General features: G+C 42.3%; 1 protein-coding gene and 1 long non-coding RNA gene across 8 annotated transcripts in view; both read right to left on the reverse strand.

Annotated features, from left to right (window-relative positions):
• NFIB (nuclear factor I B) overlaps window positions 1-17,504 on the reverse strand; it is a 338,695-nt gene that overhangs the window by 227,307 nt on the left and 93,884 nt on the right. The gene's annotated exons all lie outside the window — the stretch shown is intronic.
• On the reverse strand, window positions 1,109-3,167 carry LOC142072212 (uncharacterized). Its single transcript, XR_012668622.1, has 2 exons — window positions 2,818-3,167; window positions 1,109-2,663 (listed from the first exon to the last, which is right to left on the reverse strand). It is a non-coding gene; the product is annotated as an uncharacterized LOC142072212 (long non-coding RNA).

Consider the following 17,504-nt stretch of genomic DNA (forward strand, 5'->3'; position numbering starts at 1 on the left):
TGTATCTTTCAACAAAATATTCACAAAATAAACACAAAAATCTCATATTGCTAATACTTCTTTATTTGTTCAGTCTCTGGAAACTGGCTTTCAGTTACTAGAAATCTGTCCTCGGTAAATTGTGGCTGCATACAGGCTGTGTGGGGAACCGGGAGAATCTACTAAATATTTGAAGTGTAACTACAACTATTCCACAGACATTCAGGAAGTTGGTTTCATTATATAACTAGAATGAAAAAATGTATTTGCTGTATTTTAGTTAGACGATCATCAGTGAATTCTGCTAGAAGAATTAGGTGTATCATTTAATACACACACACACCCCTACCTGAGGCCTGGGTGACTAAATAAAAGGACAAAATCTTGTCCCCCACATAGGGGTGTGGTGCAGCTGCGACTGATGTCCATTGGCTTTGTGTCCCTTCTGTCTGAGTGGAGAATTGGGCCCAGCAAGGTGAAAGTGACCCTAAAGGTTCGGTTTTAGGCTTCTGACGCTCTGTAGCTAGCAACAGTACTGAATGAAGAGTAATAAACATTCTGAGAGGTGTGAGAGGGCCCTGAAAACATCTCGCATTGCCACAGACTTTAGCCCTTCAAACTCTCCAAAGGGGCATCTCTCCTCATGCATAGTGCTTTTATATTCAGTGTTCAGAGTGCCAACCAGAAGGAACTCCTATAAGGCTCCAGGTTCCAGATGAGGTCTACTAATTCCCTCAGATTAACTCCTTCCTGCCCTTTAGCTTTTGTTCCTTTGCCCTCTCTACTCCATTCTTACACTAGCTGCAGAATGTTTAGTTGTCCTGGTGGCTGATGTTCTCTCTCTTTTACTTAGGAGAGTAAATGCCTAACACTCAATTCCCACTGGCAGGAGAAACAGGGGAGCTCAGCTGCTGCCCAGCCCATTCAGTCTGAGCGCTTTACCTGCATTTGGTTGGGGGGGGGGGTGCTATTTAAAACAGACACTACAGCAGCATCTTTCCCCCCTTGCCTCATTTTTGGAATCCTTCAGTTCAGTCAATAAGTTTCTCAGGCCACCCTCATCTTTTGTTTCAGAGGAACAGCCGTGTTAGTCTGTATTCGCAAAAAGAAAAGGAGTACTTGTGGCACCTTAGAGACTAACCAATTTATTTGAGCATGAGCTTTTGTGTGGCCCTCCACAGATGTCACTTACATGCAATCATCTTATTCTCCCCCCTCCAAAACCTGGCTTATTTTCTCTGTGACCATTTTGCCATTTTTACACATTTTATCATATTTTTACTGCAGCATAAACACAACTGGAGAACTGTTCAGAGGTCTTCGGAAAGTGTAACACATTAGATCTACACCAATCTTCTAAACGTCTCCGTAAGAGAAAACAGAAAATCAAGTTAAAAACCTTTAGCACACACTTTAGGGGTTTGTTGCCCCTTTCCTCTCATATAATGCACTTTAAAAACGGACTGCCCAGCTCTGCTTAAAAGTGGCAGAACCGCATAAGGTGGAGCACAGTGACACACAATTGGTCGGGACCGTTTCTCTGTTTTAAAAATTAACATCTCTTTTTCTTCTGTTTTCGGAAACACAGAGAAAACATACACACGTACAGCACAGACCTAAAGGGAATCCGAGATGGAAATATCTTAATCTGTAGTACAGTCCCTCTCCCCAGCAAAAAGCGACCTGTTACAGCCGCGATATTACAGTGAGGTTAGGAAAAATCTCTTCCCACCAAGTGCCTTTATTCTGATGTATTTTTGCCGATATTCACGAAACGGAACAGAATTCATTCGTGTGTGATTTTCCCACCCTAAACTCAGGCTGTACCCACCAGACACAGCAGATCTGGAGCCGTCGCTCGCTTCAGCACTTTTTCAGTTTCAGAGCAGTAGTTTGTGTATTGTGTGTCCGCACAGGCTTGCTGAATTTCCAAACTTTCAAGCGTTAGCTCTTAGCTGGAACCGGGCTCTATTTCCAGATCTGGAGCCCACGGCTGGGTTTTACCGTGTGACTTCATTCACTTGGGCTTAATCCCTGGCAGAACAAAACCCAGACAGGACAGATTGAAGAGGTCTGGAAATCCCCAATATGGACTGAAGCAAACGCAGGGAAATGGAGGGAGGACGGGGGAACACCACACAGCCACACACCCCTTTTCGCGTCTGAGGGGAGAGGGGTAACCCTGCGGGGGCTTGTCCCGCTTTCTGCCCGGGAACGTGTCTTGGCTCCCGGGAAGGGGAGGGCATAGACTATCCCCCCATCCCCGATGGGACAATGCGGGGCGACTCGGAGCGAACAAGGTGGGAGGGGGAATCGGCGTTTTCAGGGACCGGCTCTATGTTGCAGGACCAGGTAAAAAATAAAGTGTGAACAAAACTAGACAGCACGTTCCCCGCCAGTCCGAGACAGGGGGAGCTGAAAAGCAAGCGCCACAGCCTGCACCGCACACTGGCCGCGGGGGTGTCACACCCGAAAGGATCCGAGCCTGGGCTTAGGGCGGAATTCTCCTGCCGGCTCGAACAGGAGATTCACGCCAGACCTGAAGGAGAAGGAGGAAGACAGGGCTAGAGGAGGGTGACTCCGAAACTGGCTCGCAGCTAACGCAACTACAATGCGCATAAGCAGCTAGGAAACGTGTGTGAAGCAGGCGGGAGCAGATCGGCTCATTGATGTCTGTGCAAAGCCTGTAAGAAATAATATGAGATTATTAAATATTGCTAAGGTGTTTTAGACTGGAATGTTGTTGTTGTTTTACAAACAGGTGAGTTATTATTTAAAAACATGCCGGAGTAATTATTTGCTAGGAAATCGACCTATTGGCAAGAAAATGTCTCCTACCTCTAGGTGTTTGGGGGGGATTCCGAAGCGAGTTTTAGGGAGGGCAATCACGGCAGCTAGGAACAGTATGTTAAAGGCACTGGAATGGCACCACGAATGCGGTCTGAGTCATTCTCCTGTTGTGGGAGCTGCTTTGGGGGGGAGGGTACCGTAATTAAACTCTAATCTCGCAGCTGAGTGTGAAATCAGTTCTGCCATCTTTCGAAAGCCTGTCCTGCAGGTAAGTAGAAAACGAAAAAGTGTGCCCTGGGTGTAGGGGGAGCTTTCCTTCGGCTGGGCAGGGGACTCGGAGCGGTGCCTTCGAGTGGCAGGACGCTAGAATGGCAGGGTGACACTGTGCTTAAGAAAGGGGGGGGGGAGATTGGTGCCTTGCTGTTGAAGGGGGTTTGGTGCCTTGCTCCAATCCCTCCAAACCGACCCCCTGACGCAGCACAATGCATTCGAGCAAAGTCGCCATAACGGCAAAAGTTTTTACTTTACACCCAAGAGTGATTAAAAGCGCCCACCCTCCAGAACATAACCCTGCATCCTTAGTTTCTCTGGGCCAACCTCCGGATTGAATTATTTTAATAAGAGCATTGATCTTTTCTACTGGTCAGCCCAACTGGCCAAACCCATACCTCCTTGCAGCATGGGTGGTGGTGGGGTGTGTGGGTGTTGTTTTTAGCCCGCTCGCTGGAACAAAATGTTCCCACTCTCTTTTTCCTCCAATCTAAATCTCATTGCTGGTTGCCTAGTCTTTGATTTAAAACGATCTGTTTCTCTTGTCACACTACCTGTTATAGGAAATGGTTCCCATCGTTTGACAAATAAGACACGACCTATGCCTAAGTGAAGAATGGTTTCTAAGCTGTCACAGGGAAAAGCCGAAATACTAAACTGCAGGTCTCTTGCAGTCGTTTCCCTACTGTATGATCATTCAATATGTGACAACTGTATAATAGATTTGCGTTAATGCAGTGCACAGCTATCAAAGTAAATAAGAGCTGATCAAAATATTGCCATGTGTTCTTGGCCCTTTGATAAATACATTTGGTCAGCTCTTACTGAGCAGCTTTTAAAGCTCCATATGTATTTCCCTAGCAAATGTGAGGCCCGTTTTAATAACATTTAAATAACCCTCTTCTCCAAATCTTACGGTTCAGTCAGTTTACCTATATTCTAAAATGCATTAAAACATCTCCCTCTCTCTCATCTGAGTTTAGGATTATCACCTGGATCCATTTTAACAACATGGTTTATAGTCTTTTGCCACAAGCTATCCAACATGAATACAAACATCATCATGAAGAGACGTAACAAATAAAGCGAGGGGGAGGGGAAATGATACTTTTTGTCAAATGATGCCTCCTAAAGATTGAATAATAATAGTTCAGTCTTTAAAAAAAAACCACCCTTCGCGAGATCTTTAGCACTATAGTGACCAGAGATATAGTCTGGTCTATAGAACTGATACGGGGCTTTAAAATTGTGTAGGTGTAAACTGGGAAAGCTCTGATCTGGCCTACAGATGGTTGATGACCCACATGCTGCAGTACATACAGTATTTTAATAAGTAATAGCTATTAACTTCTGTTCCTCGCCCCCCAGTACCGCCCTTCCCCCATACACTCCCTAAAACCATTGCAGTGAGGGATCATCTTCCTTCCGATTTTCTGACATTTCTAAAAATATCCAGCACATATACACCATCACAGTTAGGCAGGGAGGAGCGGGGAGGTAAAGGGGGAGAGAAATATCAATGCAAACTATTTTTGCACGCTGGGGTTGAAGTTTGGTCTTTGTATTTCTAAAAAGGTGAAAACCAACTCCTTTTCACACTCTCCAAACCTCTAGACTCACAACAGAATACAATCATTGTGCAGTAAAGAGAAGGCAAAACAATCCTGGTAGGGTAATGATAATTGTTATGGCATGGAGCAAGAACGGTTTTGTTATAGAAATAGTGTTTGTTATGAAGAGATTGCGAATGAACAGTCATTAAGACAAACACAAACAAACTGCACCTAACAAGTCTATTGTCATTGTGATGTTCGGCGTGCTGTTAAATCTCCTTTAGTTTTTAAATCGTTACTGTTCTTTTCATTTATACATATGTACATTGCTTCCATTTACTGTAATTTCAGCAAGCTAACGCTCTGAAATTGTGTTCAAAAGGAACCGAAACTCCATTCTCTCTGTGTATAGACATCAATACATTAAAATGTATCTCCCTATTCTGCAGTCAATTTTACAGATTATAATAAATCAATGTATAGTACATTAACAATATAAAGGCTTCCAGTACATTTATTCTTTGTGATTTATTGCATTTTAGTTGATTTCCAATGGTATTTGCAAAATGATAGTGTAACACCTCGACGCGTAGGGAAAACATACAAAAATGCAAAGCAGTACATGGAATGATCTACCATAAAGTTACTATTTTCTGTATAAACAAAATTAAGATATCTAAACTGGTAGATATGTAAAAAGCAGATATGTAGATATAGGCAGATAGATATCTGTGTCGACTGTATAACGCATGTAGCCAATGGATATCCCACAGTCTTTCCACATATTCTTTTTATGTCACAAACTCGACTCGATTACATGTACGAACTGGCACGCACTGCAAACTGCAACTCAAATCAGTGCTTCTAAAAAGAATAATAATAAAACAGGCAGCGAGCGGCAGAGCATTCTCCCAGCCTCACAGAATAATAAAACCTCCCATAAAAGATTAAATATAAAAATCATAGCCCACAAACAAAATGCAAGTCATCTGCTGGAGGCGAGATGGTGCATGCTTTAATTTCACGAGTTAGGATGGGCTCTGGAAGCTTCATTTAAGATCTATATTATATTCACTCCTGGTTTTGAAAAAAAAAAGGTACGTTTCACTGCAAGGCTGATGGCTCCTTTCTCTCTCACGCACATTCCTTACTAAAGTAAGACTTTTCTGAGCATTCGTGCGCAGACTGTTTCGAAAACCTAAACTGCATCTTTCCGAGGTTTTGTCCTACATTAACGGTGTTGCTGGGATAGCAAACCAGCCAGCTTTTTCACTGATCTGTCCCATTTCATTTCCACCTGCCCAGGTAAAGGTCCCTCTGCCACCAACACTGATTCATCAAGAAGCGAGCACTTCGATCAGTAATTAAGGAGGCACCAGTGCAATGCATTAACAAAGCTACAAGGGATTTGATCCCCCCATCTTTGTTCCTCCCGCCCCCTCTCCCCAAAAGCAGAGCTTCCCGAACCTGACACAGAATCCATGGGACAAGGTCCGAAGGCAACAAGGACGAATGGCTCAACAACCTAGCAGTGCTAGTCTGGGAATCTTTAAGTGAGGGGCTTTTTTTATTTTAATGCAGATCTATAGATATAGGTTAGAGGCAGCAGTTTTAAAAACCTTATTGACCCAGACTGCAAAAGCCTTACTCCCTAGGGGGAGAGAGGTTTTTTTTTAATTTGCTTTATATGATAGTTATTAATTTGATACACACGCGCACACAAGGAGCGAGTCTTCTTCGAAACGTATGAGATTTGGCAGGTTCCTGGTGTACTAGGTTTAGGACTGAAATATTTTGGGAAAGGTGTGTCGGGAGGAAGGGGGCTAACGGGAAAAAAGGCAAAGGAATCAATGGGGAGGGTGGATCGTCGACCCCCCCCCCCCCCGGCTTTAACAACAGATGTCGCACACGTGTTGTACTGAAGTCTCCCGGCTGAAGCAGGAAGGGGCTCAGGCTGCACACGAAGGTCCTCGATCGGTTGGAAATGTTCTCTCTGCCTTTCCAACACACACACACACGCACCCCTCACTGCCACACCCCATGCCCCCAAGCAAAACTCGATCTGGGATTATTTTTAGGATGTCAGAAGCTGTGTCATCTCGTAGGGAATGAAAAAAAAATCACCCAATTTGGGGAAAGTGTCTGATGGCTACATCCTCCCCAAAGGGGAGTCCCTAGAGGTCCTAGCCCCCTCACCCCCCACTGTCTCCCTAAGGTTTTGCCTGGAAAGAGTGTCTTCAGCCACTGCGGGCTGCTTATGCCCGTGTTCAGGGCTTCAGGGGGAGGTTCATGCTTGCAACAAGTCTGGCTGTGACTTCTCCTCCAGTTCTGGAGTCTTCAACGTGTAAGAAAATCCAGCGAGGAGCCTGACAGTGTCCTGGTATGTCCTTTCATCACCCCAGGGAGCAATACCAGCTCCGACACGTGCACTTATTTCTCGGTGCACGTTTGGCTCGAAGCATCAGTGTTAAAAGCAAACCCTACCCTCGTACTGTGCTGGGGTATATGGCGAAGAGCACATCTGCAGCCCCTGCGAGCAGGAGGCTGCCTGAGCTCATGCAGGGGAAAGACCCAGAGGGAGCAGCTGCCTCGGTCTCAAGGTTTCAGTTGCTAACCCAGAACAAAGGACCCCGCGCCCCCTCGTGTCAGAGAGCTGCCAATGCAGGGCTGCGACTGGGAGGAGGGAGACAGAAATACAGGGGTTCACAATGAGAAGCAATTGGAGGGAGCTGCTGGAATTCTGCTCAAGTCCCTCCTGGGGAACAAATAGCACTCAGTAACAATCAGGAAGAACCTAATGTGTTTTAGAAATGGGAATGAAAGGCGTCTCTCAACACACACACGTGGGAGATCAATGACAGGCACTGTAGGTACTCCGCCCCCCCCCCCCATTTGAATCGGAGGGATAAGAGCTAGACAGCAGCACCTTTTACTTCTGTGTCTCCTTAAAGAAGATTTAGAAACATGGTCTTGTATTCCTTTGGTGCTGTGGGAAAAGATCACCTGTCTTTAAAAAGCATCAACTCTGTGTGAATGTCTGTATGGTATAGGAGTGCTGAGTCTGCAGCTCAGAAACCCAAGCAGTTTGACACAACTTCTGCTCCAGGGGGCAAGCCCCCCTGGACAGCATTTACTGGATGACCACATTCTAACCACTGCATCACATACGTATACACCCCATGGTTCAACAAACGTGCCACAGGATTTTTTAAAAATCCTTTATGGATTCGTTCAAATGTACTGCTCTGATCAGATAATAGCAGACATACAGCCACCAGAATAAACGGATCCAGTGCATCCAATATGAATCGTTGTTGCTGGCTCATGTTTCCCCATTTTTCGTAAAGACGCATCTAGCGCTAACAAAAGTCCAGAAGAGAATTAATTGGTAAGCTGCTGGGGGCAGGAAATGATTCTCCTTTTGTGTCTGTGAAGCACCTAGCAAAGTGGGGCCCTGATCCTTATTTCGGAGTCGGAGTATTATCACAATGCAAATAACCACCAAAGTGGGTTCAGTGACAATAGCAGTAGGTTAACACAGTTCCTTTGACTGTGCTATTGCCTTCAAACCTAGGCAAGATATGGATAACACACACACTTTTTTTTTTTTTTTTTTTGCTGGAAGCAGTTGAAACAGCAGATATATACAAAAATAGTAAACAATGAAATGTAGAACATAAATCACTTCTTTTTGAAGTTTTTCACATTTTCAGATTGCTGTTGCACAAAGTCTAAAATATTCTGGAATTTGAGCTTTGCTCCACATGTTGCTGATTAAGGCAATATCGGCTCCCAGTAGGTAGTGTTTGCTCGTGTCATAAGTGGTCACTTTTTTCCTCTACAACTTTAAAGAACCATACCAGCCTAGGGAATAGTTCCCTGAGCTGTGAAAGCAGAGCCCATACGTTCAAGTCACACCTGCATTTGCCCTTTGTTTGTATTCCTCATGTATGTCACCACCCTTATGATTGGCTAAGGCCATGAAACCTAATTCTAGAAGGCAGTCAAGTATGAGCTGATACCCCATTTTATAAATAAGGTAGCAGAGTGGTTACATAAGGTGGCCAAAGACACAGAAAGGAACAGAATCCATACCAGGACTCTAACATGGCAGACCCAAATCTTATTCACACTGTCCTTTAGACTGAATATGCTTAGTTATCCCTCTCTCTAACTACTAAAGAACATACTTCCCAAAGAGCCACAGGAAGAACCAGGATTCCTGATCTCCAATATGCTATTGTTGTCTAGCAAACAGTTGAGACCCACTGGGAACTGTGTGTTAGGTCTTCCCCTAGGGATTGAACTAAATAGAAGCTCCCAATCACTACTATAGCTCAAGTGGTGAAAGTCTAGTATTCAAATTCCGATTTTGACCTATGTGAAAGAGTGTCATGGTTGTGCATGACAGAGTTTGGTTTTTCAGTTTTCCTTTTCTAAAAGTAACTGCTTTATTTAAATGTACAGAAGAACATTTTGTAACATCTCTAAATTATGGTGCACCACACCAAGTGTTTCACATTTCCATTATTTGTCATCTCCCCCGCCCCCACCCTGACCCTAAGGGTTTTTCCACTGAGGTATACCAACTTAGTGTAAAGTACTCTTGTACTCATGCCCTACACACTATTGTAATAATCTTTGTACAAAGTATGCCTGGCAAGATGTCATTTAAAAACTCAATTTGCTGATCAATAAAATCACGGCAAAATGCATGTAGCAGTGTTGTGTGTAAAGTTACAATCAAACTCAGATCAAGACTAGAGAAGTCTGGGGAGTGGCCAAACCAACTTCCCAAAGACAAAGGGCAAGCTGATGCCTCAACCAGGTGTAGAAATGGCTGATGAGTCATTACCTACTAAGTGGCCATTATTTGACAGGAAAGGGTGCAGGTGTAAAATAATAAATAATAATAATAAGCTACATTTTAACAAAGAAACAGCATGGAGTTCCCTTCCACACAGAGTGCCTGTCATCTTGATCCCAGGTGGAAATGCTTTTCAAAGTGGGGACAGGACTATAACAAGAAGGAGCAGACACACCAAGGAACCTTCTCTCTCTCTCCCCATTGAATCACTGCACCAGAAGGAACAAAGGAAGTAGCTATTGAACTGGGGAAGGAGTCCTGATCTAAGAAGTTTGGTCAGACTGCTGAGAGTACGTGTCGAGAAAAACTTTGCTTTGAATTTAATATATTTTGTTAAGTTAAACAGCAACTGGTGCCTATCTTTGTTTTTCTTGTAGCCATTTCTGACCTTTATACCGCATTACTTGTATTCAAGTAAAATCTCTCTTTAGTTTATTAACTACAAACTAGTTTTATTGTTTTATCTAATCCCATGTGTTTGAAGTGCTTGGGAAATTTCATTTGGAGTACAAGCTGTATGCATATAATTCCTATTAATAAAAGGATGGACTTTTATATAAACTTATATTGTCCAGGAGTGAGCTGGGTAGTACAGGACATGCACTTCTTGAGGAAAATCTAGAACTGGGGATGTGATGGGGTCACCCCGCAATATAACCCAGGTTGGTAAGAGCCAAGGCGTGGCTGGCTGGCTCCAGCATACACACAGGCTTAGCTGGGACTGACTTGCATGCTGGAGGCTGTTTGTGAGCAGTCCAGACTGGAGGCTGGGACATTTGAAAAAACAGCTAACCTGTGTATGTCCCATAACAACTTAATAAGAGGCATCGCAATTGTAATCAGGACAATTCATTTGAACGTGAATATTAAAGAGATGTACTAGACCAGCAATCACTAACTGTCAAGGTTCCTTCTCCACTCTGAACTCTAGGGTACAGATGTGGGGACCTGCATGAAAAACCCGCTAAGCTTATTTTTACCCGCTTAGGTTAAAACTTCCCCAAGGTACAAACTATTTTACCTTTTGCCCTTGGACTTAATTGCTGCCACCACCAAGCGTCGAACAAATATATAACAGGGAAAGAGACCGCTTGGAAATATCTTTCCCCCCAAAATCCTCCCCAAACCTTACACCCCCTTTCCTGGGGAAGGCTTGATAAAAATCCTCACCAATTTGCATAGGTGAACACAAACCCAAATCCTTGGATCTTAAGAACAATGAAAAAGCAATCAGGTTCTTAAAAGAAGAATTTTAATTGAAGAAAAAGTAAAATAATCACCTCTGTAAAATCAGGATGGTAAATATCTTACAGGGTAATCAGATTCAAAACATCCCTCTAGGCAAAACCTTAAGTTACAAAAAGACACAAAAACAGGAATATACATTCCATTCAGCACAGCTTATTTTATCAGCCATTTAAACAAAACAGAATCTAACGCATATCTAGCTAGATTACTTACTAAGTTCTAAGACTCCATTCCTTTTCTGTTCCTGGCAAAAACAACACACAGACAGAGAGAACCTTTGTTTCTCTCCCCCCCCAGCTTTGAAAGTATCTTGTCTCCTCATTGGTCATTTTGGTCAGGTGCCAGCGAGGTTATCCTAGCTTCTTAACCCTTTACAGGTGAAAGGGTTTTTCCGCTGGCCAGGAGGGATTTAAAGGTGTTTACCCTTCCCTTTATATTTATGACACTAACCCATTTATTTGTAGCAATAGAAATCAAGGGTAGATGCTAAATGTCTTTGTCTGAGTACCCATATCCTGTTAGAAGTTTACTAATGTAACCAAATTAGCTTTTAGATACTAAATCCTTTTCATGTCTTAATTACCTTATATTATGTATGCAACTGTGTTCAGTTAACCTTAAGGCCCAAGATGTGAGACACTGCAGGAAACTAATAGTATTATCTACACTGTCTTCATCTTATCTCAGGTTTCAGAGTAGCAGCTGTGTTAGTCTGTATGTGCAAAAAGAAAAGGAGTACTTGTGGCACCTTAGAGATTAACAAATTTGTTTGAGCATAAGCTGTAGCTCACAAAAGCTTATGCTCAAATAAATTTGTTAGTCTCTAAGGTGCCACAAGTGTGCCTTTTCTTTTTTCATCTTATCTATCCCTGTTATAATGAATGACCAGCTGTTGCCTTATGTAAATGAGCGTAACTAGATTACCTGTGTATGGATAGCATAGGAGATTGAATGTTAACTTTGAAGTGGTGAGTCAGTATGTGCTCAACAAAGAAGAATCCTCAGTCACCTACTGTGCTCAAGACAGTTGACAGCTTGCTTCAACTATAAAAGAGAAACCTTGGGCCTGATCCTGCATCTCTAATCTGCTGAATTTTGAACAGGGAAAAGTTTAAGCTGTGGGACTAGGATCTCCAAGTAGTTGCTCGGAATACCCTGGAAAATGCAAGGAAAGACTCTACATCTAAGCTACATTTGGGTTCTAACCTTCTGGCATAAGACCAGAAAGACTTTTTACAAACTGGTAGATCTAACATCACTGACCTGCAAACTCTAAAAATCAATTGTCATGTATATGATTCCTTAACCATTTAATAACTCTTATTTTCTTTTTATATAATTGAACCTTTAATTTTTAGTTGCTAAAGGATTGGCTACAGCCATGATTCTTGGGTAAGATCTCAGTATATACACCTGGTGAAGTGGCTGATCCTTGGGGATTGGAAGAACTTTGCATATGATGAATCTGGTTTTCAGTAACTTCTCATCATAAAGACCAGGTGTCTGGGTGGTGAGAAGGGCTGGATTGCCTAAGGGAGACTGTGTTTAGCTTCTTGTTAACCAGTGTGTTGATACAGAAGCCTTTTTTGTTGTTAGTTGGGTGAATCTAAATGTTAGAATAATCACTGGTTTGGGGTGTATCTGCCCTATATTTATCAGTCTGTCCCAAGTCTGGCATTCTCAGAGGTATCCCACAATAGGAAAGAGTCACAGAGGCTACAGCAGCAAAGCAGTGTAAAGGGTATCCCAAGTTAGAGGGCAGGGATGACGCAACAGCTCGTTGGTCTGGATTTTATCCTAGGTATGTAACAACTGCATATACTGCTTGATTCACAGAGTGCCTACTAGCCAGAGTTTCCAGAAGCTGAAGAGGGAACTATTCACAAGCACCTACCCTGCATAACTTACAGGAATTCCATGGTATGGCTGGACCCCACAACAGAGGAGGAAGTTTCCCCCATTTGGCAGTTACTTACCATTTTGGTGGATGCCCAATTCCTCTCCCTTTACAGGTCACACTCATTCTGTCAGATTCTGTGTTGTGCCTCCAGAAACTGAAGCACATAAAACACATCCAGAAAACCGATGGGGCAAAGGTGATGTTAAGCCACCAAGGTACCCTCCCAATTCTGGGTTGCTACAGGAGCCAAAATAGCTTCTGCTGCATTTTAGGCAGTCCTGGGGGCCCCCTCTCAGTTAAGACAGCCTCTCCAGTGTTGCTTGTAGCCTGCAGCACAAGCCAGAATGGTAATAGCATTTGAGCTGTGCTCCCATCCTCCCCCCACCCCCACACACGTGCCCCATACAGGAGTAATTATTGCCCAGATCATGGAAGGCTGTTTATACCCCCCATGCATGAAGAGAGCAGTGAAAGGGAAGGAGAGTGGGGGGAAGAATCCCTCCCGGAGATTTCACCCAGTCAGACTGTTATGTAGGCTGTCACCTCACCACAAAGATGACTTTAGAGTATAAATTGGAAACAAAAAGCAGTACAAACATTCTGTTGTCATTCATTCCGGATATCCCCAGAATGTATCACTCAGACTTCACAAACATCATGGAGTTAATTGGTTCCAGTGAGACTTCTGGTATTTGTGAAGTCAGAAGGATGCTATTTGGGGTGCCTTCAGTGAACCTGGATGTACCAAGAAGGATTTCAGATGGGGGACCGAGTTTGAAGCGTTAATTAAAATTTATTTCTGTGTACAGTATTTCTGCCCAGCCAGGTTAAGAGGAACATTCTGCACATATTTCTGGGCTTATCAAAGGTATCTTAACATTGCCCCTGGGATGAAATATACCCTTTATTTTATGAGCTCAGAAGAGGTAAAATAAGAACTAAGTAAAGCTTGCCGAGGTCACCCTAATTCATGACAATAAAACATTTTTTTCCACCAAGAGCGATTTATTATGTTTTACCACCATTTTTGTTGACTGTTGTATTTTTGATACTTAATCTTTTATGAGGTTTTATTATTCTGTGAAGCTGGGAGTTCACTATTAGTGGTGTTCTCCTGCTCCTTCCCTCTTAGAGGCATTTATTTGCAATCTGAAGTTCACCTCTAAGGAGCTATTTTGCTCTGAATTAGAAAAAGGAGGAGTTTCCCCTTAACCACCTCCTGGTTGTCCAAGAAGAAGAAGAACAGCATTAGAAGCTGGGAGTTGCCAGTTGAAAACATTTCTCATGAACTTTCACATCCAAACAAATCCAAGAAACAACCCAAAAGACAACCTATACATTATGCTGATTGGGAGGCCAGGTTTAATCTTCTAGTTTCTCTTCAAATTCCCTGCCTGGGGACACTAACTCAAAAAAAAAAGATGCCCGTTTGTCCTTGATAACTCTTTTTCGGGGAACTTTGATTCAGATTCATTGTTGCACTGAGGACCAAATACAGAAAAGGCTGTTACCTGCCCTCCTCCCCACAAGTGCCTGCCTGCTGCATGAATTTCTAATGGTTATAGGAAGTTCTGTGAAATCCATGAGGAACTCAACTGATGAGACCCACTGGAACCTAAACAAAACAGACTGAATCATTGGCTTGTAAATAAGCTTTAAGACGAAGGAACTACAAATTTCATTGTTGGCATACTATTCCTGCACTTGTCAGAGGCTTCTTAATTGATTTCAAGACCACCAGGGGTCCCATTATTATCAAAGAATTCTGTGGATTCCTCCCTGAAAACAAATCCAAACATTGGTGAGAGGTCCTTTACTTGTGATGCATGCTCAGCTAAACAGTTGATATTGAACAGGAAGGCAGATCTCAAACATCTGTCTCCATAGCAGAGCTGAAAGCCTCCAAGACAGTTCCCCAATACTATAGTTAGTTAGACAAAACACATGCTGCTTGTAGGACAAAAGTTTAATTATGTAAGAAATTTCAGAATTTGTCACCGGTACAAAATTGTCTCCAAGGCATCAGAAGACATACTTCTGAGCAATTCCTTGTGTTCTGGTATCACATTATAGCAGCTAGCAGGTATAAAAATATCAATAAATTCATTGATATCTGTCTAAAGAACCACCAATCTCCTAAAAAAATGGAAGAAACTGCCAGCTAATCATAGACAAAGGATGCATTCCTGACAGTTGCTATCTTTTTGTTCCAACACATAATTCCTAAAGCTTATCTGAAATGAAAACTTATGGCAATAAATGTGATTTTTCAGGCTCCAATCAGCCCTTAAGTGTGTCCAAAAGATTCTGGAGAGACACGTAAGATTAAAATTAAAACACATAAGACACTTAAAATTTTCACATATTTTAAGTGGCTGAAATCTTAATTTGTCATCAGAATCAAGTCTCTAATAGAGAACAGAAACTGCCTATTACCTCTATTACATGAATCTGCCTCACATATTTAACACAAAAACAAAGACAAATCTCTCTCATGTACATCAGATAAGTCTTCTTTCTTGGTTGCTCTGAACTGAGAAATCTTCATGTTTTGACTAATAAGAAATAGAGGAAAGAGGAAATTATCTTCATCTGTTCCTCTCAGCCACAAAGTCAAAAACTGACAACGTGTTGGAGCAGTTGCCTCACCTGGCACCTTCTACATCTAACTCCTTTTGCAGTGATCCTCAACACAAAATAAAAGTAGTACATATGGGGAGAAACTTTCCTGAGGTAGCAATGAAAGCTTGCAGTAAGCACCGGAAAAGCAATATATAAAAATATTAGAATTAAGTATTGCAAAAGAAGAAAAAGGGGAGGGAGGACTATTGAAACTTCTACCTCCAGATACTCATGATCAAAGACTACTATTGCCATTAGATAATCAATCTGCAGTTGCATACATAAAACTTTGGCAGCACATAGTCTCCACTGCTTTCAACAGAGGCTTTAGACATCTGAAACTGGGCACTCGCCCAAAATTTAGATCCACTTGCATTATACATTCCAGAAAAGACAGCACCAAAAGAGAGGCCCTCTCTCAACCATTTTATATTCAACATACAAGGTATGACAGACTATATTTGAAAAAATAAATCAAATCCTGGGTCTTCTTGAGGTAGTTATATTTGTATCCTCCAATTCCATTAAATGGACCAGATTGCAAGAATCTAGTTGTTGGAGACAAGAAAACTTTTCTTTCCCTTTCAGAGAGAGGGAACTGTATGCCTTTCTCTCACTACTAATTCTCTCCAGGATTACTCAGAAAATTTACCAGAAATCTGTAAGATATTCAATTCTTATGTACCAGCTCTGGAAATTTACTGCTATGGTCTAACAATGAGACAAGTGACTACAAGTTGCCCCATTCCTCGGGGTCATGTGCAGACAACATATTCAGCTATACATCTTAACTTTAAAGCTCCAGTTTTCCCACTCTTGATTCAAACCTGGCACGAGCAGCCAGCCAAAGTTTCAGGAGCCCTCTTCCCATTTTGATTGAAATATTTACCCCTCTCCCCACAATGGGTTGATTCTCAAGCAGCTGCATTAGATTTCCTAGCAGAGCCATTAACTGAAGGGATTTTTGCAGTCACAATTAAAGCATAGAGGTCAGCCTCAGTTACTAAATCCTAATCTATTTACCTCGGACTCTAGATTAATCTTTCTCCTCCTAGATGAAGCACCTATCTACAGATACACTAAGATTAAGATGCCCAACATTCACCCTGTTTTTCAGCACCAGGATACTCAATTTCTTCGTACTCCATTATCTCTTATTCAGTTTTCAGGAAAAGTACAGCAGCTGTAGCAGTACAAAAACACACACTGAACTCCCTCACACCCACGTAAATGTCCTGTGGAATGCACAGCCTCCAGTGAAGTTTCACATAAGGGATTTTTCTAAAAGAGAAAGTCAAAGACCAAATGCCATCTAACCAAATATACTTAGAAGAATGGTTGAATCCAGATGATACCTATGAAATCATCCGTTTATTTGTGACAAGCAGCCCACCACCCCTTTGGATCACCTCAGAACGGTGGTTTTATGAATCCTTGGTAGCTGGTCAATCATCCTCTCTCTTTTTACATACTTCCTTGCTCTTTTCCACCATTTTCTCCTCATGGCAGGGTCTCCCACTCTTCTCCTTCTGCCCTCCAGAATGGCTCCCCTATTCTCCTTGTGCTCTTACCCAGAACAGAGCCCAACTTCTCTTTCCCAGACTGATGAACAGAACCCAAGTCTCTTGACTCTCTGGGTGAAGCACAGCTGCCCACTAGAAGACAACATTGCCTCCTCGTACAAACCCCTTTCTTGGAGGCTTTTTTGCAGCCATACAGTCTTATGTGAATTAAACACCTCTTCATTTATTTGCTTAACGTACAGTGAAATGAACAGAACTTGGTGAATACTACTTGACTCTGGTCTTATTGTGGTTAGGGGCAGGGGGCTTCGAAGGTTTCAGGGCAGATCTGCCAAACCTTAAAACAACCTTTAAATCAAAAACGGATCATTCTGCTTTACACAATGGCCATATAGTTAATACTTAAACCAATTCAAATGTATAGAAAATAAATTGCTAGGACTTATACTAGCGATTTCAATAAAATCAGTGTTTTTAGTTGAAGTAATGCTGACTATTAAAATAAATATATAGTCTTACTTTGTACAGAATTTCTATGGATATCAACATTTGTGGCATCTGACCTTCTTTTCCACGTTTGCCAGGGCCAGACATTATACAAGTATATCCAGTGTGTGCTCAATTATAAGAATACATTTCAGGATGTGAATATTGGCCCATCTTGGATGAGTGGAGACACACTGCTTCAACTTATGCTTCACTGTGTACCTGAGGTATACAGGCATTTGTTATAACACAAGGTCTAGAATGCT

Source organism: Caretta caretta, chromosome 5 (assembly GCF_965140235.1).
Source record: "Caretta caretta isolate rCarCar2 chromosome 5, rCarCar1.hap1, whole genome shotgun sequence".
NCBI classification, from domain to species: Eukaryota; Metazoa; Chordata; order Testudines; family Cheloniidae; genus Caretta; species Caretta caretta.